This window comes from Polistes dominula, unplaced genomic scaffold (assembly GCF_049000335.1).
Source record: "Polistes dominula isolate Pdom_NZ unplaced genomic scaffold, Pdom_raw_medaka contig_21, whole genome shotgun sequence".
In the NCBI taxonomy this organism is placed as follows: Eukaryota; Metazoa; Arthropoda; class Insecta; order Hymenoptera; family Vespidae; genus Polistes; species Polistes dominula.
The window spans coordinates 2,382,892-2,407,903 of NW_028301061.1; the positions used below are offsets into that span (position 1 = coordinate 2,382,892).

A 25,012-nucleotide genomic window follows, 5' to 3' on the forward strand; every position below is an offset into this window, starting at 1 on the left:
AATATGTAATTCTATCTTAAGTATATATGTTAAGTATATATATAGTATAAATAAAGATATTGTTTTAATAATTATTGTTTATTTAAATAAATGGAATGTTGTTAATTTGTTTGCACAATTTGTCAATGAAAATATATAACTATATACTTTTAAAGTAATACTAATAATACTAACATATATAAGTATATGTTATTCAATTGAATAACATGGAGCTATTTTATTATTTATTATTTAATTGAATTTGTAAGAATAATTATATAGTATTTTTAAAATGTAGATCATTTATCCTACTTTATCAGGTATCCCAGTTAATATTTCTAAACCTAAGCTAACACGTACACAATAAAATATACAATATACAATATACAATATTGTAAATTGTGTGGACAGGTTAGTAATGAAGATGCACAAAGTAATTTAATTGAATTCATAAAAATGATCATATATAATAGTATTTTAGAAATGTAGATTATTTGTCCTACTTTATCAGAGGTATCCTAATTGATATTTCTAATCCTAAGATAACATCTACATGATGAAATATACAATATACAATATACAATATTGTAAGTTGTAGGGACAGGTTAGTAATGAAGATGCACAAAGTAATTCAATTGAATTTATAAAAATAATCATCTGTAATACTTCATAATTAAATAGATTATTTATCCTACTTTATCAAGTATCTAAATTGTTATTTTTAACCCTAAGCTAACACCTACATGATTAAATATACAATATATCATATACAATATTGTAAATTTGTATGCACAGGTTAGTAATGAAGATTCACAAAGTAATTCAATTAAATTCATAAAAATAATCATCTATAATACTTCATACTCCAATAGATTATTTATCCTACTTCATCAGATATTCCAAATGAAATTTGTACATGGGTCAGAACCCTAAGCTAATACGTACATCATTAAATATACAATATTATAAATTTGTATGCATAATTATGAATAAACTCATTCAAAGTGATTCAAAGTAAAATTCATTTTTTCATTGAAAGTAAATTTGTAAATTTCAATTTCAAAATTCAATGATACTTCATGTGTTCAATTATCAATTGATACTTCAAATGTTTCATTTCAAATTTATTAATATATTAAAGAAACTTAAACGCACAAACACAAAAGTATACACACACAGATAGAGGAAAATGTTTATAAGTTGGATATAAAATCGATTTAGAAAAACGTGTGTCGCGGTTAGTGGGTCTAGTTCGATAAAATTGAACACTACTTAGATTACAATGGAAGAAACTAGCCTCGATCATATGTCCTCGTCTATATTCTATGCACTACTATACTACTCTTTCTCTATATTATCGTGACACCTGGTATATCTCTGTACTTTTATTTTCTTTACTTTACTTTACTTTACTTTACTTTACTTTACTTTTTCCTTTTATTCCTTTACCAATGTCCAAGTATAGTTTTCCCTTATTATCGATCGAGCTACACAATTTCCTAGTAACTCGATGAACCCGTAAAACCCCGTGGTTTTGCACGTGAGTTGTATACCACAACAGGAACAAAATTTCATTATTATTATAAATTATATATATGCTATAATCATTTAATTTGATTAATTATTCTCATATGCATCATTTCGATCAAAAACATAGTATTGATAAGGTAATTTGTAACAATAATATTTATTGATTTATATTTTAGTATATTTAGGTTTGAAATGTTGAAATATTGGATAATATTAGTTAAACAATTTTTAATATTTTTTATAGATAATACAATGTTTGGTTAAACATTTAAAATTAAAAAAATATCTTATATGATAATGTAGTTTATAAAAATAGTATTTATTGATTTATGTTTTATTATATTTAGGTTTTTAATGTTTAAATATTGGATAATATTAGTTAAACAATTTTTAATATTTTTTTATAGATAATACAATGTTTGGTTAAACATTTAAAATTGAAAAAATATCTTATATGATAATGTAGTTTATAAAAATAGTATTTATTGATTTATGTTTTATTATATTTACGTTTTTAATGTTGAAATAATTAATACCATTAGTTAAACAATTTTAAATATTTTTTTTTTAATATTAATATAATGTTTATTTAAAATGTTGAATTGAAAATATCTATTTGTTAATTTCAATATAGATATACTTTTATTATTATTATTATTTATTTTTTTTGATATAAAATATATACATAACTAATACAAATCTTAAATTAAAGATTTGTAATTAAAAAAAAAATGAATTTATTTTATTATTATAAAATATTATATTAATTATTATATATTATAAATTATTATAATAATATTATAATATTATTATAAAATTGTATGAAAATTTTACAATGAAATATTTGACACATATTTTCGATATTTATAAAACAATTGAAATTCACTTTTTACATTAATACAATCACATGCATGAATTAACATTAAAAATAAACATTTTTAATAATATTATTTTTATATTGAATATACATAAAAATAAATTTAAAAGCGCGTTGATATTATTTACAAATCAATCGTAATATACAGGGTGATTCATAAATTCTTGCCATCAAAATACCTCCGAAAGTATGATAGTACCATAAAAGCGAATGAAAAAACAAAGTTGCATGAAAAATTCAGGATTACAATTTGATATTAGTATTTTTTTTTCTTAGATTGAGTCATTTTTTATATTTATTGGTCAACTTTGTTTTTTTTTAAATACAATGTTATATTTAAATACTTATTTTCGGATAGTGGTTGACAAAACAAATCCAATGACGTGCAACATTAAATACAAAACCTGACAATGACCAATTAGTCCATTTAGTAATTCAACCAAGTTGTTGAAACAACTAAAGCATGACGTAACCCTGACACAACCCTGACGCAACCATGACGAGAAAAAACTGTATTGTGGCCAGCTTGTTCGCCAATCCGAACCTTCGTTGATCTTTAAAAATATTAATGTTACACATCATTGGATTCGTCTTGACAGCCGCTATCCGAAAATAAGTATTAAAATATAACATTGTATTTAAAAAAACAAAGTTAATCAATAAATCTCGAAAATGGCTCAACCTAGTCAAAAAAATACTAATGTCAAATTGTAATCGTGAATTTTTCATGCAACTTTTTTTATTATCAACTTTTATGGTACTTTTATACTTTTGGAATTATTTAGGTGACAAGTGCTAGTGAATCACCCTGTATATGAATGCCTCATGTAACGATACACATGTATAAAATGATTGAATACTTTACTTGATATTGTATATCACGAAATATATTTATTTTATACGATAGGTCGATGAAAATGTTAGTTTCATGGATGAAGTTTCATGTAATTCGAAATGTCAAAAGTATTTCTCTGTCGTATCATTCCCAAAGCTCGTTTTATTAAGAGGAAATTCATCTATATACGTATATATATATATATATATATATATACAGTTAAGCCTGATAGCGTATACGATTTTATACCGGATGCGTAAATTTTATAACATCTGCATTGCAGTCGTTTTTTAGAGAGAAAGAAAATAAAAAAAAAGGATAAAGAGAAGAAATAAAATATCCCTAGTCATAAAGTTGAACCATTTCGTATATAGTCACTTCTTTGTCTAATTCTCTATATATTTTTTTCTCTTATTCCATCAAATACTAGAATGTATCCCTAGGATACTATAAATTCTACTACTAGGTACTTTATTAGAACATTTCTAAGATTTCAGGGATAAGTTATTATCGTTTTATATATAAAACAACTTCAATAATTTTTATTCTAAGGAATATTTTTGTATGAAAAATATATATTAAAAACATTTTGTGTTTATTTTTTAATTAATTTTCTTGAATATATTTAAAACTTTCGAACAAATAAAATGGAAACAAAAATTGTAAATTTCTACAGTACTTTTTGATTTATTAAAAATAATTTTTTTTTTATATAATATTTTCAATATGTTATTTAAAAATTATTTATTTAATTTGTTTTTAAATATTTGTAAAATAATTTTTTATCGATTAAATGTATTTAAATGTTATATTAAAACTTGAAAGTGTAATTATAAATTATTTAAATTTTTTAATAATATAATAATAATAAAATAATAATAATAATAATAGATTAAGATAAGATAATAATAATAATAAATTTGTTAATAATTAAATTTATGTAATTTAATTTATAAATAATAATTTAAAAATATAAAAATAATATAATAATTACATTTATATAATTTAATTTATAAATAATAATTTAAATATATAATAATAATATAAAAATGCAATTTATATTATTTAATTAATAAATAATAATTTAAAAATATAAAAATAATATAATAATTTATCTTAGATAATTTAATTTATAAATAATAATTTAAATATATACTAATAATATAATAATTACATTTATATAATTTAATTAATAAATAATAATTTAAAAATATACTAATAATATAATAATTACATTTATATAATTTAATTTATAAATAATAATTTAAAAATATACTAATAATATAATAATTACATTTATATAATTTAATTTATAAATAATAATTTAAAAATATAATAATAATATAATACGATGATATATTATTACATAAAATATGAAATATTATTATTTAAATGTTCGAACAGAAATAAATCTTTTTAAAATAACAATTATTTATAGAAAATAGAAGAAGATTAGTTGAAGAAACTTGTTTAAAGATGAATAATATCGATAAAAACTTAATAATGATTTGATGAACATCATAACAACGTAAACTTGTTTCTAAATATTTGAACATTAATCATTTTTAGGTATTGGTACTGTACATCGTTTCTCTTCGATGTATCGTTAACAAAACTACAACAAAAGAGTTTAAAAGAAAATCAACACGGGAAAACAATTTATCACGGCCATTCTTTGAAAACTAAATGAGAAAAAATAAACAAATTTTCTACCGTCGAATATGATCGTTCCAAAAATTTTCTACGAATTATTTTCTCATTTTTTTTTCTTTAAACAAATAAAATAATAAAAGACATAGTAATTTATTCACACATTCATGTCTTAATTTGTATTATAATATTAAACAGAAAAAAAAATGAAATATTCTTGTACATTTGATACACATCGAACAATGTCATTTAAATTCTGATTAAAATTAAAAATTTACGAGAGGGTGTAGAAAAGAAAGAAAAATACGAAGGGATGTATAAAAAAAAAAAAAATAATAAAAAATATACAAATAAATAATAAAGATCACACACTTTAATTTAAATTCATACTTTAATATTAAAGAAGAAAAAAATCAAAGAAATAAGTTCTCTTATAAATTTGATACACATCGAACAAAATGTTATTTAAATTCTGATTAAAATTAAAGATTTACAAAAGGGTGTAGAAAAAAAATAAATAAATAAAAAAATTAGACAAGTTTATATAAAAAAAAAATGATTTTTATTTATAATTTATTACTATGAACCATGCACGTATTCTAATTATAAATATACATTGCCCAAAACACTTAATAAAAGTGTTCAAAAGAAGGATAAGAATCGATGCATTTCGTAAAGTGGATCAAAACCTTCCTCAGAACTCTGTTGAGGGTCAATTTATTTCCAAGAAGAAGAATAAAAAGAATAAAAAAAAGAAAAAAAGGAAAAGAAAAGGAAAAGAAAAATGATGAATGTCTGACCTGTCTTAGGAGTAACACCTAAGTTTCTATACGATTTTAACCCTCCTCCTCAAACTACCCTACATATATATACACATACATACACATAGAAATATACACACCTCATATATACTCGTAAGAATATAATGTGTGTGTATATATATATGTGTCAATAGATAGGTATATACATATATATATATATATATATATATATATATATATATATGTTGAAACAGATAAAACGTGCCCTTTATTCTGGCACACCTAAATTGCTGTTATGTTTCGATTTCATTCAAGGACCATCCCTTATCGTTATCTGACACCGTGATTACATATTACGTTATTTCTTTTAAAAAATAATAGTTGAAAATTGTTGTTTTAGAATAATACTCGTATATCAAAAATAATATTAAATAATTATTAGGTTAATAACTAAGTAATTGCGGATTTTATCAATCATTTTTTTTTCGAAAAATTCGCAATTACATAGTTGTCAATCCGATATATATTAATTACTATTAAATAAATGTATACTATATATATATATATAATTATTTTTATTAAATTTAATTTTTTCTTAATAATAATTTTTTTTATATGATGTTCCGGCCATTTGTTGCTGTAACTTTGTTATAAAATATTAATTTAATATAATTCTAAACTATTAAGTAAATTCTAACAACACACAGAATAATACTACAATTTGGAATTGCAATACATACAATAATAATACTATAAATAAATAAAATATACATAATAAATCAGATAAATGGAAAAAGTAAGGTTATGTCGTATGTAAATTGAAATAATTGAATTCTAATACAGCGCTATCTATTTAAAACTAAATTTGTAGTACCTACAAAATTAGATAACCTTTAAATAATAAATACTTAAATTTGCAATAAAAAAAAAATAAAAATAATCGTGATAAATATATCCTATGTGTTAAATTGAAAAAGAAACATAAAAAATCGAAAAAAAAATTTCAGATTAGTTGAGTAGTTTCGAAGTTCATTAAAAACCAACAATGTAACACTGAATTTTTATTTTAATATCCCTAGCACTTGAATACGCTATCTGGTGGCTAAATTCAAAATTAGAGTAGATAGGTCGAATTGCTACGGCACGTAGGATCTTTAGCACTTGAATACGCTATCTGGTGGCTAAATTCAAAGTTAAAGTAAATAGGTCGAATTGCTACGCCACGCCCCTGCCAGAGATCCCAATAGAGAATTAAATATTATATATAAATATAAATATATAATTCCTTCCAAAAGAATACGTTTAAAAAAAAAAAAATATAAACGTTTATAAATTCGCCATTTTTATTTTTTTATTTTTGAATAACCTAATTTTCATTAATTATGTAAATACTAAAATATATATTATATATTTGTATTATTGTCTGTAAAAAATGGAATTTTTCTCAATACTTTTATTCAATATAATAAACTGTACATAAAATAATAAAATAAAGGTGTATAAGAAAAAATATTCATGGAAAAAAAAGTAACGAAGTAAGAAAACAAAATAAAAAAACAAAAAAAAAGAAAAAACGGAATGAAAGAATGTATTAGTCACGTAGTCTTTTCTCGTTTCTCTTTTAAATCCATTCTAACATGTATATACATACACATACACTTACATATATGTATAAATATATGTATATATGCATGAAACACATGAAAAATAATGAAGGTTAGAATATAAGGGTTACTGTATAACCCTCGACACTCATTCCATTGACTCAGCACCCATTCGTATGTTCCATCTTTGCATATTAAGCATGCGTGGATTTTAAAGTAGTACATTTTCTTGTTGTCTAGATAAATAAACAAATGAAATGTCTACCTTTTTCTCACTATTTTTCTTTCTTTTATAATCTTACGTTTATTTTTGTTCACAACACGATTGAAAGAGTTATTAATTAAATTCAACAATTTTATCACACATATTCGAATATTATAAAAATATAATACGAAATACGCTTATATAATAAATTTTGTAATATACAATTTATTATAAAATAAATTATTAAAATAATATAAATTATTTATTATATATTAATTAATAAATAATATAAAAATAGTGTATATGTATTTTATTAATTATATTAATAATAATTTTATTAATATAAATTTATTATATAAAATAAAATTATATATAATTGTTATTAATTAAATCTATATTAAATTAATGTAAAATTTATTTAATTATATAATAAATTAATTTTACAATTTTTTTTCTAATTTACGTTAATTACGTTAATTTTTAATAAACGTTTTTAAAAGAACACTTTTTTTTATTTTTTAAAAATCTAATTTATACGATACGATATTATTTATAAAATAAAATGTGTGATAAGTTTTTTTTTCTTTTTTGTTCTTTGGTTTGACAATTTTCAAAATACGTTTCAAGGTGAATCATTAGAAATGTTCATTTTGCTAGAGGCGTTTAATCTTGAGCTCATGAAAATCCGATGCAATCATGCTTATCAAACCAAGAGGGTAGTAGTAGTAGTAGTAGTAGTAGTAATAGCAGTCGTAGTTAGGTAGGTAGAGTTATTAAATTTGAAAGCTGTATTGCTTGAAAGTAAATGAAGATCTCAGTGGTAATAGACACGATCTGACATTTAACTAGCATGCGAAATTTGTTCCGAAATTTCAATCGGTATCATCTCACGTATAAAACAATACGTAAATTTATTCAATATTTTCTATTTTTGTTTCTGTTTTTTTTTTTTTAATTAATTAATACATTCAAATTCATGACATTAAAAAATTTATATTACTTATCATTTCATCGATCGGATAATTTATTAATTATTTAATTCATTATAATCGTAACGTAATAATAATATAATAATGATAATAATATAGCATTTAAAATTATTTGAATGAATTATTACAATCGATTGTCAGTGAAACAATGTTGTAATAAATAATTTAATATCAATATAAAATATATTAATGCATTTATTAACCCCAATTAAATTTGTCAAGTTATAAAATTTCATAAGGTAATTTCATAAAATCATTCGTAAGCAAATTTTAAAATTTGCTGTTGCTCACAATCAGTCCGATATTCACGTCTTTAAGTCAACGAATTACCTAATACCACCATCTGTTAATATCTTATAGAACTAACAGAGATAATCATAACTCTTTGTTAATAAAAAAATAATTGGCAATAAAATAACATTGCGATTATAAATTGAGATATAAACTATCCTATCTTTTAAGTTGGATGAAACTGCACACAGTGTGTAAAATTTTATTCAATTCGGTTCAGTAGTTTAGGAGTCCATTGCGAACAAACAACGTGACACGTAATTTATATATCTTCTTAATATATATATATATATAAATGTTATTTAAAAATATATTTAAATAATTAGATTATAAAATTAACAATTTAATTATCATTCATAAACGAGTATATAAAAAAAAATAAAAAAAATAATATATTTAAATAAAATATATATTAAAGTATAAATTAATAAAGTACACGAAATGAATCATAGAAAAAAAATATAATATATTTAAATAATTACATATATTAAAGCATAAATTAATAAAGTACACGAAATGAATCATAGAAAAAAAAAATAGAAGAAAAAGAAAAAAGGGAAAATCAATACTTGGTGTAAAAAAAAGTATTTGTTATTTAGGATGACCAGATGAATCATGAGAAATGTTTATTTAACAATCGATAACTATCGATCTGTTTTGAACTTTCTTTTCTTTTCTTTTCTTTTCTTTTCTTTTCTTCTTTTTCTATTTTTTATTCTATTTTTTATTCTTCCTAGTATACGTTACGAAAGATTATTTTAAACAACATATGAATTGTTCTTAAGCCTCGTATCAATCCATTCGAACGATTTACGATTCACACACACATGCAACTATAATACTTTTTTTTTTACATACATATTTATATAGGATTCATGACCTTTGAAAGATTTGTATACTAACACTTATACACTAGTAAAAAAAAAAAAAAAAAAAAAAAAAAAACATTTCTTTTTTTTCTCTTCATTTTTATATATTCTTTCTTTCTTTCTTTCTAAACCTGTGCTGGCATTGAAATTTTGATTACCTTCGATTCGAATCTAATCTCGTAGAATATTTAATAGCTTTTTCCTACCCCATGTATATACATATGTGTGTTTTGTGTGTGAAAGTTATTGATAACAATGTTAATTTTAAAATGAAAACATGTTAGAAGAAAATAATACCCTTAACCAGTTAACTGTGATATCCTCTTTTGAAAATGCACACCTTTTTGTTTCACCAGAATCAAACCATGACGTGTATACTCGTCAATCACAGAGTAAGTTACACTGATAAGATACTGGATCAACAAGATGGGATTTATTTTATAAAATTGGCAATATTTTATTAGTAATATTTAATTATTTGGGGGATTAACACGAACATATATTACATACATATTAAACTAAAAACGCAATCAAAATTAAATATTTACACCTGGTTGGGGTCACGTATTTCTCCCATGACTGGACCATACCTTAAGGAACCCAATTATAAATTAACTTTCTGACTTTTACCTTTACCCCTTTTAAGCTAACATCTAAAAAAACTTTATCATCGCACATAAATAAATTCGTTATGCGGACTGGTTAGCTTGAAACAACTTTTCAGCCGGTACATACAGGAACGCATGAGTTCATCTCAAATTATTTATATGTTTTATTTGTTAGTTTTATTCCAGCATGGTCTCAAAATATGCTAAACATCTTCAAATTTAAGAATATGCTTTTGTTTTTCTCAAAAATTACAATTTAAATAACCAATGATTACTACTTTATACGCATGACGAATATATTTGTCGATAGAAAAATCGTACCACTTCTTCAATGACGAATATACTCGTCGATAGAAAAATCATACTTATTCAATGACGAGTATACTCGTCGATAGAAAAATCGTACCACTTATTCAATGACGAGTATACTCGTCGCTAGAAAAATCATACTTCTTCAGTGACGAGTATACTCGTCGATAGAAAAATCGTACTACTTCACAAATGACGAGTATACTCGTCATTAGACAAAATCGTTTCACTTCTCCATGACAAGTATATTCGTCAATTTCAGTTGACTGGTTAAACACGAGAATGTATTAAATATTTACAAAACGCGTATTTAAACTGTAGCAATAAGCTAACAGTAAACTGTAAAAGATAATGTTGAACGGTTAAATATGTTATATGTGTAACAGTTAATAGAAGAACATTTCTACTGTATTATTATACACATATATATGTGTGTAAGTGTGTATATATATATATATATATATATATATATATATATATATATATATATAGAAGGTGTTCTATCTTAATCGGTCAATGTGTCAATTGTCATGAATATGTTACCTGGCATGAGTATTATTGACAATTTCGATAACAGTTTGTATAGATCGATTAATACTCAGCATGACGTATGAAAAGCAGTGAATATGCGTGTCATCGAAAATACAGGAGTAAGTCAAACTCTGGTCATGGTCAAACTTCATGAATTAATACTACTCTATTATTATTATTATATTACTAACCATTAGAAAAAAAGAAGAAGTATATTATATAGAGTATAATAAATCAATACCAAAAAAAAAGAAAAAATTCTATGAAATAATTTTTATTATCAATTAAATAATAAATATTAAATTTTAATATAATATAAAATATCTAAAATAATATTATTATTAATTAGATTGCATTTTTAATTTAGTTTTAATAATTAATATAATATTTTAATTTATCTTATTATATTATATTTTATATTTTATTTCCATACAATTTAATTATTATTTTTTTTTTATCATTAATATTTGTTATATTAATTATATTTAAAATTGTTTACTATAATATAATATAATTTGTGTTTGATCCATTTAAAAAAAAATTGTATTCTATGAGAACTGCAATTTTTATTTGTTAATTTTATAGATTCATCGAATAACGAGTTATTTAATATTTTTAATATCCTTTATATTAATTATTATATATTTAATATTGTTTAATATAATATAATATAATTTGTTTGATTCATTCAAATATTGTATTCCCCATAAAATATAATTTTTATTTATTAACTTTATAAATCCATCGAATAACGAATTATTTAACATAATAATATTCGTAGATTTACCAAGTACAATAAAAAGGGGTTCGAACAGGGTTAAACATAATTTAATAGTTGAACCAATGTAGAGAAAGTAAAATACCACATTACGTGCAAAACTCTGTGTGTGTCTGTATGTGTGCATGTGTGTATGTGTGTATATTGTATATGTGAAAAGAATAAACGTTATGACATTGCTAGATTCGAATCAATGAACCAAGGGAATTTCATTACAATCGGTAGATAAGAAAATAAGAAGTGTTGAAGTTAAAAAAAAAAAAATAAAATAAAATAATAATAATAAAAAGAAATAAATGGAAGTCGAAGCAAAGAAAAAAAGAAAAATGACAAAACTTTTACACGAAAGTTAAACAAGTTCGGTAGTTATCTACAAGTACTGGTGGGGATGTGGATGGGGGATAGGGGGTTGGTTTTGTAGAAGGTAGGTGGTTGAATCGCGTTAAAAGGTAAACTTTAGTGACATTCTAACATTCTAAAACAATCGATATCGGGGTAAGTTAACAAAAATAGACGAGTCACAGTCAGGTACACCTAGCCGTCGAATACATGAACGTTATTATACCATATAACTGACTATAATAAAATTTATATTATTATTATTATTATTATTATTATTATTATTATTTATATAATTAATTTTACAAATAATTTTATTCAAGTAAATATTAGTTCAAGTTTAATATAAATTAAGTAATAATTAGTATTAATAAGTACTAATATTAGTTGAGTACGTGATTTATATTTAAATATAAATTAATATGTATTTTTAAATTCATTGTACAATTTATTTGATTTTTATTTTTTAAAAAAAGCAAAAAATATTGGTATAAAAATTTTAAAATAAAATTCTCTCTTATAAAATGTTTCAAAATTATGGAGGACAGGGTGAGGGGGGTGTTTGATAAATTTATAAAAAAAAATAAAATAAGTAATAATTATTTAATCAATAAAAATATAGAATTGCTAAAAAAGAAAATAAAAAAGACATTAGTTAAATTAATAAATAATAAAATATAATAATAAAAAATAAAATTAAGAAATAAAATTCTAGTATAGAATATTTCAAAATTACGGTGAACACGGGTTTGTTAATTTCATATATATACGATAACAAAAAAATAATTATTATTTAATCTATACAAATATATAATTGCAAAAAATAAATACGTATTAGTTAAATTAATAAATAATAAAATAAAGAAAAATAAAATTCTAGTATAGAATATTTCAAAATTACGGTGAATGAGTGTTTGTTAATTTTATATATACAATAACAACAAAATAATCATTATTTAATTATACAAATGTACCATCGCAAAAATAAAATAAAAAAGGCATTAATTAAAATAATAAATAATGAAATAAAGAAAGAAAAAAACAAGTAATACTAATAAATAAATCTATAAGAGTACATATGTACTAACCACGTGGCCAGTTGTATGACATATACAAGTATATATGTATTTTATTATAACACATACCGTAATTTCAAGGTGGCAAAGTTAAAAGGGGTGGAGGAGTGAGGGAGAGGGTTAAAAGGAAAAATTGATTTCAGTCACGATAACTCGATATCATCGTTCGATCGAAAAACGATATTACGCGTAAGGATCTATGTCGGGTTAACGTTAACACGCATAACATAAAATAGAAAAGAAAAGAAAATAAAAAGAAAAACCAACACAACGAGACAATTGATTCTTATCGTTGATCGTAAGATGCCCTTAAAGATAAATAAATTTGTCAAATCAATCATGGATAATATAATAACCCTATTATAAAATGATTCACGAATGAATAGAACCGTGAAATTATTTTTTTTTTTTTATCTTCTAACATGAAATAGAAAATTTTCTGAAATAAAAAAAAAAGGTGGATTAATTTATTAAAAAAAAAAAATGAAAATAAAGGAAGGGAGGGGATGAAACTGATTTAATTTGATTAAACTGATTCAATCATGATAATATAATAATTTATAAAAGTGATTCGCAAATGAATAAAACCGTGAAATTATTTTTTTTTTTTTTTTAATTTGAAATAGAAAATTATTTTCTGAAATATAAAAAAAGGTGAATTAATTTAATGAAAAAAAAAAAAAATTAGAAAAAAATTAAATTAGAAGTGGAGAGGTGTGATGAAACTAATTTACTATTTCAATTACCTTGAGTACTTAATTATATCTCTCTGAAAATTGTTATATTAATTTCTTACTATATAAATTAATATAAGTAAAAGTGTAATACATTTTATTTGGAATATATTTATATTGGTGACATATAAATATATACTTTTTGCAACAACATTTAAATTAAAAGATATAAATTAAATATATAAATAAAAACAAAATAGAAATATTTATATATTTATATAGATGACGAGTCTTACTCGTCAAATGTACCCAAAGAATTAAATTAAATTAAATTAAATTAAATTAAATTAAAGTAAATATTAATATTAAATATAATATTAAAATGATTCACGAACGAATAAAACCGTAAATTTGATTTTTTCATTTCTTTTTTCTTTTTTAATATCAAATAGAATATTTTCCAAAAGAAAAAGGGTAGATTTTTTTAATGAAAAAAAAAAAATAAAATAAAATAAAAAACTGAAAATAAAAATAAAAGATTGAAGAGTGGGATATAACTTGATTTACTGATTTTCTTGTTGTTGTATTTTTCTTTATTTTGTTACTGTAAATCAATTTTATAGATAGACAGGTAACCGACAGATAGAAAAAAGAAAAAGAAGAAGTAGAAGAATAAAAAAAAAAAAAAAAAAACAAATCGTAGGTAAATGTATATAAGTCAAGTATGGTTTCACACAAGACGATAGTTATTGATTTTCGACGCACAATTTATTGTCCCGTTGAAACGAGGGTATCGGTACACGCGATACCAACTGAAAGAGACCAACAGACTAACATAGTGTGAGTGTATTCTATATATATATGTATAAGTTAATCGAATTACTGCATAATTAATGCATCATAAATTGGTGTGTGTGTGTGTGTGTGTGTATGTGTGTATGTGTGTAGAGAGTACATTGGTAAAAATTCGTCTACCCAACCCCTATCTTTTTCTACCATCAAAAATATTACCTTGATTTATTTGATTTTTCTTTGTATTTGTTCTTTTCTCTATTTGATCAATGACGATCAATGTTAGTTGAAATATCATAATCTTCTATCAGGGAGTAAAAAGTACACAAAAGTGATTAGACAAAAAAAAAAATAAAACATAAGATGAATTGTATAGAAATGTATTTTTTGGGGTGGACTTTAACAAGAAATGGGTCGTGACAAAAAAAAAGTGAATTCAAATAAATTTAAACATGTTTAAAATTTTAATAAATATTAATATAATTTATTTTTATAATATATTAATTAATTATATTATAATTAATATACTTATTAAGTATTATAATATATAAAAGTAATTTTTTTAGTATATTATTATATATTATTTATATAATTAATTTATATTATATTTATAATAATATACTAAAATTACTTTTATATATTATAATACTTAATTTTTATATATAATTACTATATATTATTTATATACTATTTTATATATTATTTATATAATATATATAAAAGTAAAATATATATATATATATATAAAAAGTAATTTAATATATTATATTAATTATAATATACTTATATTAAGTATATTGGAATAAATATTATTTCTAATAAATATTAATATATTTACTTAAGATAGTATTTATTTAAGTACGTAAGTATTTTAAAAAAATAAATTTAATTTATTTAATAAAAATTTTTAGAAACAATAATTTTGTTAGAAATTATTAAATAAAATAATTTGAAGAAAAAAATATATTAAAATAAATATTATTTCTAATAAATATTAATATAATTTACTTAAGATAGTATTTATTAATAGTACGTAATTAATATTTATTTAAATAAATACTAAGTAAATATTTTAAAAGAAAATAATTTTAATTTTATACAAATTTCTCCAAACAATAATATTATTGAAAATAATTTCATTTTAAATGAAATACAATGAAATTTATTATTTTATTATGTTTTACAATTTTATTATTTTACCTGTAAAAAAAAAAACACACATTTGATTTTTTTTTCTTTTTCAATTAATTCTTATCAAGAAACCATTGTTGTTGCACATTTTATGTCGTGTTATAAACAAATAATTAATTGTTCGTACCCCTTTTTACGAGATTGTCTCGTATTCTATCTCTCCCCCTCGTCCCATGACGTCTTCCGTAAGTTTTGTCCAATCAATATTGCCCCGTTTTTCTCCCACCATTCTAACAAACTACATTCCCCTCAAAAAAGCTTTCACTTTTTTCGTCTCGTTTGTTTGTAAAATTTTCCCTTTTTTTCTCTCTCTCTCTCTCTCCCTCTCTTCTTTTCTTTACTCCTACTAAAAAGAAGTTTCACTTGAAAAACAAAAGAAAGAAAAAGAAGAACAAAAAAAAAAATACTACTAAGCGTACGTTAATTACGTCTTTGTACCGTCTTCTTTTCCTGTGGAAGAAAACAATGTGCATTTTGTTCTTAAAGTAAGAAGAAAAAAAAAAAAAGAAAAAAAAACTAGGCCAATTCTCGTTCCTAGATTTTTTAGGACATCAAAGAAGAAACGAACCGTTTTAAAATGAGAAAGAAAAGCAACTAGGTTGAAACACAGTTTTCCTTTTTTTTGTATCTTACGCGTTAGTCTCTATGTCGTCGTAATGTTTTATATGGGAGGAGGGGGGGGGGTTGTGAGGGGTATGGTGATGGGAAAATAAGAAAGGAATGAACATAAACGACCAACGTTTGTTAAAAGTTACGAACATTTGCAATAATGACCTTCATCAATGTTATCAGAAAGAAAATGGAAGTACGTTAATAAAAAAAAAGGATCAAATGAGATAAAAAAAACCACAAAAGGAAATGAAAGAAAAGGATAAAAAGAAGAAAAAGAAGAAAAAAAAGGAAAATAAATTAAAAATGAAACGTCTAATGAGCCAATTAAGATCTCGTTAAGATTTGTCCAGTTAGTTAAAAATAAATTCTTCATAATACTTGCATATATGTGTGCATATCTATATATATATATGCACATTTATGTATATATGTATGTAACTAAATGATCTTTTCACCCTTAACCGATAATAATAAAAATAGTAATGTGTTAAATTATTCTGAAGGAATAAAGAACCAACCAACCAACCAAGCAACTCAACCAACTCAGTCAACCAACGAACGTTCGATCACGTCAGATTGAATTTCTCTGATAAGAAAAACACGGAAGTATTCGACAAAGCGAATCTATGTATTTCAAGATTGTTTTTAAGATAATATTGACGTAATCACGATGACCGATTTCTAACTAATCTTTCAGATATTTTCATCCTGTCTCGGTGGTGGTGGTAGTTATGTATTTTACGGTGTATATTATTTAACTTGTTCGTGATTGGATCATTTGTTCTTTCCTTTTTTTATTTTTATTTTTCTTTTTATTAATAGAATGACATTTGTAAATATAATTATAAACTATAAAAAAAAACCGATTAAAAGCAATTTATTATTTAAATATCGTAATATTTTATATAACATATAAAGTTATCATTATAAAAATGAAGTTATTAAGTTAAGTTTAAGTTATAATTATTCAAATTATTAATTATAATTATTATTAATGTTATAATTATAAATATTAAATTATTAAAAAATTTATATATTATATTTTATATTTTATATTTTATAAATTATACTGTAGTATAAATTATATTAACAATTATTTAAGTGCATTTGCATAGAACATTTTGAGTTTCGTAAAACCTCTGCTCGTACTACTTACTATTAATAGTAATAAATTTCAATTATACTTTATTTTATATTCTAAATAACAATTTTTCAATGACTGTAATTTTATATTTAATTTTTTTGATTAAAAAAAAAAAAAATAAAACAAATATTTAAGTGCATTTGCATAGAACATTTTGAGTTTCCTAAAAACTCTGTTCGTACTACTTAATATTAATACTCATAAATTTCAATTATATTTTATTTTATATTCTAAATAAAAACTTTTGAATAATTATAATTTTATATTTTACATTTTTCATTGAAAAAAAAAAAATAAAACATAAATATTTAAATGCATTTTGAATATTTGCATAGAACATTTTGAGTTTCCTAAAACCTCTGCTCGTACTACTTCATATTATTACTAAATAAATTTCAATTATATTTTATTTTATATTCTAAATAATAACTTTTGAATAATTATAATTTTATATTTTACATTTTTCATTGAAAAAAAAAAAACGAAATGAAACAAATATTTAAATGCATTTTGAATATTTTCATAGAACATTTTGAGTTTCTTAAAATGCTAAAAAAAAATAAAATATAATAATTATAATAATCGTAAAATAATATCTTTTAAGAAAGAGTTAAAAAAAATGTAAATTTTGTTGACTCCATTGAAGAAAAGAAAAAAGATAAAAAAAAAAGCTATAGAATGTAAATCGAGTGTGTACAAATATAAATCATCCTTGGATGATCACATTGTATTCAAATGTATAATATAATATACAACGATGTTCATGTTGAACGTAATATTTTTTTCTAAGGAATTGAAATGTGAGGTTGGATAAGGGGTGACGCTTTTTATCGTATAAATATGCATCCTTCTTTTTTTTTTTTCTTTATTCTTTATAGATAAGCTTTGTGTATAAAATGCTGATACGAAATTTGTCCACGGTGATATTGTATTTTAGATTTGATTCACGTATACGTATACATATATATATATAAATAAATGTATTGTTAAAAGTTTTATTCATAACTTACATTCTTATAATATATCTCAGCACGATTTCAAATGGAAAAAGAAAATATATATATTTTTTTTACAATTTAATTCAAGAAAAAAAGATATATATATATAAGTGAGGGGGTTGAAAAGTTTCAAGCTTAACACACGAGAAATGGGGTTGAAAGATTTTGTACTCGACACGCAAGGGTGGATTGTAAAATTTTTGTTAACTTTTACGATTATCATATTGTAACCCCCTTCTATTCCATAAATCTGTGTAGTATTAATATTTTAAAAATAAAATCCCTGTTCTGTGAATTTGGTTCTTTTTGTTGTTTGATGTAAAAATATTTGAAATTAATTATTGGCTAAAGCAAAATTCTTTGTTTCAATTATTAATATTAAAAATCAAAGTATTCCAAAAAAAAACACACACACACACACGAGGTATATATAAATAATTTTTAACGATTTAATAACTTTGATTAAAAAAATTTCCCAAGGTGAATCTCGATGAAATGAAAAGCCGTGTTTAAAAAAAGAAAAAAAAAACGAATATTAAAAAAAGTAAAAAAAAAAATAATAAGAAACTCTACCAACATCTCTCGTTGCAGTTCAACCAGTCGATATTTAATAAACAATATTTGTATGGAAAATAAAGAAAAGAAAAGAAAAGAAAAGAAAGATCGATGGATCGATCGACCTATCGCGTGGGAATAACATTCTTTGTTATTTTACCCTGGTGTGAAAGATAAAAGGACCCAGAAGTCGCGCAAACAAAAAGGAAAATGGCATTAATCGATTTTACTTTAAGCTGACGTTTTACGTAAATACACACATGCACGTACATACACATAGTTGAACACTTATACATACAATAACATCCTTTTGTACGTATATATGTATATATAAGTGCACACACACACACACGTATTACATTTACATACATCGTATAAAACAAATTAACGGGCATTGAAAATATTTGTGATATTGGTTTTGTTTTTTAAATTTTTTTTTTTTTTTTTACACGAAAACTCAAACCATAATCGTTGAACTATGTTGAATATACAAATGTTCTTGTACATACTATATTAATATCAATTTTGATTTCATGTATAGGATTGTATATTTTTAATAAAAATTCTTCACGAAGTATAATTTTTATAATTGTTTTAATTACAGATATTTTATAATAAATATATAAAATATATATATTTTTTTTTCAATTAAAAATGTAAAATATAAAATTATAATCATTAAAAAATTGTTATTTAAAATATAAAATAAAGTATAATTGAAATTTATTAGTATTAATAGTAAGTAGTACGAACAGAGATTTTAGGAAACTCAAAATGTTCTATGCAAATGCACTTAAATATTTGTTTTATTTCTTTTTTTCAATTAAAAATGTAAAATATAAAATTATAGTCATTCAAAAGTTATTATTTAGAATATAAAATAAAGTACAATTGAAATTTATTAGTATTTATATTAAGTAGTACGAACAGAGAATACTTTTTATATTATCAGACATCTTTAAGTAGTATAAGCAAAAGTATTCTCATTATATACGATCAGACATTTACAAATTACTACAATTAACTTGACTTAACAAAATGAATGATTCTAATTAAATATTATTATTTCAATCTAATTAATCAAAACCATCATGAAATATACCATAGAACTTGTTTACGTTGAATTATTATACTACCATTGATCATCAATCATAAACCAGTTATTATTTCTTTTTTATATTATTTGTACTACTGAAATCTTTGTAATAAGAAGAAAAAAGAAAAACACAACGTCGCATGATTCGGCATAATCATAAGAAAATTTCGATGGTTCACATTTCTACCCTTAATAGTCGATAATCCGCGTGAACCAATGGGGTTACTAACCTGAAAAACATAGCATTTCGTGAGTTTTGTATATGTGTATGTGTATGTGTATGTGTGTATATACATTCGTATAGTTGAAGTTAGAAAGAACTAACGAAACATTTGTCCCCCTTAAAACCCCACCCCCTTCTACCCCGCACCCTTCTACCAACTTTTTTACTTCTTATCAAACATCGACCCGATTAATCCCTTCGTGTATAATTCTCGTTGTACTTTTAACCATTTAAGAACAATTCTTATGGAAATTGTAGGGTTACAATAGCTGTTAATTACATCAGCATCGGTTAAGAACAAAAATACATTTTTTTATTCTTCTTTTTGTTCTATTTGTTTAACATATTTACGTTTCTTTAAATAGAAACACATATGTGTATATATATTGTACTTTGTCTTTGAAAAATTTAATTAGAAATAGGAAAAGAAAAAAATTATAGAAAACAAATATTTATATAAAATATTATTTGAATTGTTAAATAATTGTAATTAAGAATATTTCAGTACAGTGATTTTAATTACATTAATTTTTTAATTATATAATTATGAGACATTATAAAAATGTATAATCTATATGTATCTATTATTTATATAATCATCTATTTATAATCGTATGTATATTAATATATACTACTATAGTATATAGCATAGTAAGTGTAGTATAGTAATATATAGTATTATATAGTATATGGTATATATATTATAAGTATTAGTATTAATATTATATAGTATAGTATTATATAGTATTAGTATTGTATATTAGTAGTAGTATATACAGTACTAATATATAATATACTATATATACAATAATACTTATATTATATAAATAGTAATACTAACATAATATAATATAATAATACTAATATAATATAATATATAGTAATACTAATATAATATATACTATAGTCATACTAATATAATGTAATATAGTAATACCAATATAATATACTATAGTAATACTAATATATATATATTAATGTATTAGTAGTATTAGTATATATTTTTTACTAATATATATTATAATATATATATATTAATAATAATATATAGTTTATATTATACAATTATATATAATATATATTAATATATACATATACAATTATAAATAGATGATTATAAAAATTATTATAAAAATATATAATTTTATATATAAATGTTCAGATTATTTTTTTATTTTTTAGTGTTTGCATAAACGGTTAATAAGAAGAAGATATAAGCACGCAAATCGATAATATGCTGATGCTTTATGAAAGAAAGTTTACATAATTGAATGTGCGAATATAGTAATCGTGAACTCTCACATTGATATCTTACCACCTTATAGAGACGTGTGTAGTACTACGATCGATTTTAATAATCTTTATTCGATTTGTATAATGTCGATTGAATATATTTTTAAATGACTCAATGTTTCTCATTTCAATTAGTTTATATTATTTATATAGATAAATATTTTGAAAATATTTTTATCAATGTAATTCAATTTTTATCGAATATCATAAAAAAATATGAATGATATTTAATGTACATTTATTTTAATTAAAAAAAAAATATTTCCAATTCCGTAAATATGATAAAAACAAAAATTAAATAACAATTATTTAAATATTTAAAAAATTGCAATAGTTATAAATATTTAAAAGGAATGCATGACATTTGAAAAAATGAAATTTTTCGAAGTTAATATCAATAAACACGAGAATGAAATTCCATAATTTTCTAATTAAAAAAAAAAAAAAAAAAAAAGAAAGGAAAAATGTTTCAAAAAGGTGGGCCAATTTTGATGGAAAAAAAAAAAAAAATCGGGAAATACGCGTTGTCAAAGTAAAAATTATCCATCATTCTCTCGGTTATGGGAAAGCACGAAGGTGTAATTAGTCGCAGGGTGTGCCTGTCTGTTTCACCCACCCTCATCCACCTCTCCTATTTCCTTTTCCTGAGGGTGAAATTACGAGACACACAAAGGATATCTATCTTTGCATAGTTCTTCTCTTTCTTTTGTTTATGACATTCAAGATCAGCTGTTTATATCGTACGTATTTTTCTTGATTTGTTCAATTTCACGAGAAGGGATGAAAGTAGTAAAAACGTTAAACTAGTCAGACGAGACTATTTAATTGAATTTTTGATTCTAATTGTTTTAACATTTGTTTATTTGAGTTTTGATTGGTAGAAAGATGGATTGTTAAAGGAAAATGTTTTAATTGCACGTTCGTTTTGAATTTTCATTTGAAAAATGAATTCTTTAAATTTTTATTTTTATTTAAATTTTATAATTATTCGTAAAAAAAAAATAGAAATTTGTATAAATATATATTCGTTTATTATTTTACATTAAATTTATGTCTGTGTAAATAAAACTATTTACAAATGTATTTTAAATATTAAAAAAAAAAAAAAAATAAATGGAACATCAATCCAATGGTTTAAAAATGATGATGAAAAAGCTTAATGAAAACAATTGTAAAATTAAATTGAATTTCAATCTGTAAACGAATACTTCAATTTATGTAAATAAAAATGAGTACTGATGAAAAATAATTCTCGAAAGTTTTTACCTGTTGCAATGAAACTCGAGAGGTAGAAGAAGATAGTTGGTCGATTGGATGTAAATGTCCGACGAGTTCTTGTTAATGGTTAACGATTTCTTCTTTTTTTCTTTTTTTTTTTTTATTTAAAGAACGTTTTTTCACATTTTTTTAAATATATATAATGCATTTTGAATATATCATATCCTCTTCTTTATGAAAAAAAGTTTCTTCAAAAATGAATTGTTCAATTCACGTGTCCAAATATAGTCATTGATTGTTAATAACAACAACAACACACAATTATTAATAAATTAAAACAAATGAAATCCTTCGAATGATCATCCTAAAGAGACACACGTGTTTCCATCGACGCGCGTGTGTGTGTGTATGTGTATGTGTTTGACAGCTCTCTGTTTATCGGCATGCGTGATATGTTTTTAACGTACACGCATTAAAATAAAATGAAACGGGGAAAGAAAGGGAAGAAAAGAAAAAGGAAAAAACTAATAACGAGAAATGAAAAAGGAAGGAAGTAAAGGAAAAGAAAGGGAAGGAAGGGCACCTTATCCTTTCTCCCTTACTCATTCAACAATCCTTCAGTTCCTCCTGTTCCTGTTGTTCCTGCGTATTCCGTCTTTGGTCACGCACGCACCAATCACGACAGACGACGACGATACCAATAATAATAATAATAATAATAATTATAATAATAATATTAATGACGATCACGAGGTATATAAATAAAGAATTATATACTCGTCGTATTTATTTAAAAAAAATATATATATATATATATAGAAATATGAGGAAAAATTGAGCGACAACCGCAAACGCGCGCGAGGGGTGAGAAATCGGTGCGGAAGAGAGAGAGAGAGAGAGAGGGAGAGAAAGAGGAGGGAATAAAAAAATTGACGGACGAGGACGATGGACGAGAGGTTACGAACGGGCACGCGCGGACGAGAGGTTACCGTAAACGTACCGGCGAGACACCACGTAGCCTTTTATACCGAAGAGAATAAAGAGGAGACTATCGAAGAGAACTACTCGTCCTGCGCCTCGACGGAACAGCTCCTGTTCGAGGTAACACGCGCGCCTCGTACTACTGCGCATACACCGCCGCGCATACTGACCCCCTATTCGTTAAAATCCTTCCCCAGCATTGCCAACTAACACGGACCAATGATATATATTGCAATATGGCGTCCCACGGGGTTACTTAATATGGCGCCTATTTTCGAATTATTATCTCATACTCGTCTATCATTCTTTTTAACATTTTATCTTTATTTTTATTCGTCACATTTTTTATTAGTTCACATTGGTTTTTTTTTTTTTTATTGATTTATTTCAATTTGTTTTTATTTCTTGTATAAGATTATTTTTCGATTAATCGAAAAATGTTAAAAATGCGAGAAAACTGATCGGTGGGATGCGTATACCTAACAATAAGGTCGTGTCACGTTATGACGTAAGCGTATGGACGTAAATACCATGAGAGAATAAAATTCGATATGCACAGTCCGCCATGTCAAGGACTTTCCTATATTCGATCTCTCTCTTTCTCTCTTTATCTCTCTCTCTTCCTCTTTCTTTTTTCCTTTTTTTCTAACGTTTTACGATTCTTACCTGCGCCAACGCATTTTACCGATTACGTTTAATAGATAAACTTTACTAACTCTTCGATTTATTTTCTTTTATTTATGTTTTGTACCCCACAGAAAAAAGAACTGTCTTGTGAAATAGAAAAAGAGAAGAAAATTAATACGTGGTTTAAATTATATCAGATGGTATATTTAATCAGTATATTTACATAAACCTGCATCGATCTAACCAGACTCTAGTTAAACCCGTTCAATGGCATTCATTGATCAGTTAATATGATGTCATTTCCGTTGATTATTGTAATGTATTACGATGATGTCAATTCGTTGATTAGTAAAGAAACCTTCATTTTTATTTGTCGA

The 25,012-nt window shown here is 23.0% G+C and overlaps 1 protein-coding gene and 1 long non-coding RNA gene across 8 annotated transcripts in view; one reads left to right on the forward strand and one right to left on the reverse strand.

Moving 5' to 3' along the window:
* LOC107065375 (uncharacterized) overlaps positions 1-24,376 on the reverse strand; it is a 38,147-nt gene extending 13,771 nt beyond the window's left edge. The window contains exons 1-3 of one of the 7 annotated variants that reach the window (XM_089176127.1): positions 24,028-24,376; positions 23,630-23,682; positions 23,076-23,458 (exon numbers count right to left, since the gene is read on the reverse strand). The gene's annotated coding sequence lies outside the window, so the exon portion shown is untranslated. Of the gene's footprint in view, positions 1-23,075 lie in introns of all 7 variants that reach the window. The other 6 variants (XM_089176128.1, XM_089176129.1, XM_089176126.1 and 3 more) reach the window with 6 other exon arrangements.
* Positions 1-25,012, forward strand: part of LOC149031404 (uncharacterized) — a 151,770-nt gene that overhangs the window by 122,357 nt on the left and 4,401 nt on the right. The window lies entirely within an intron of this gene.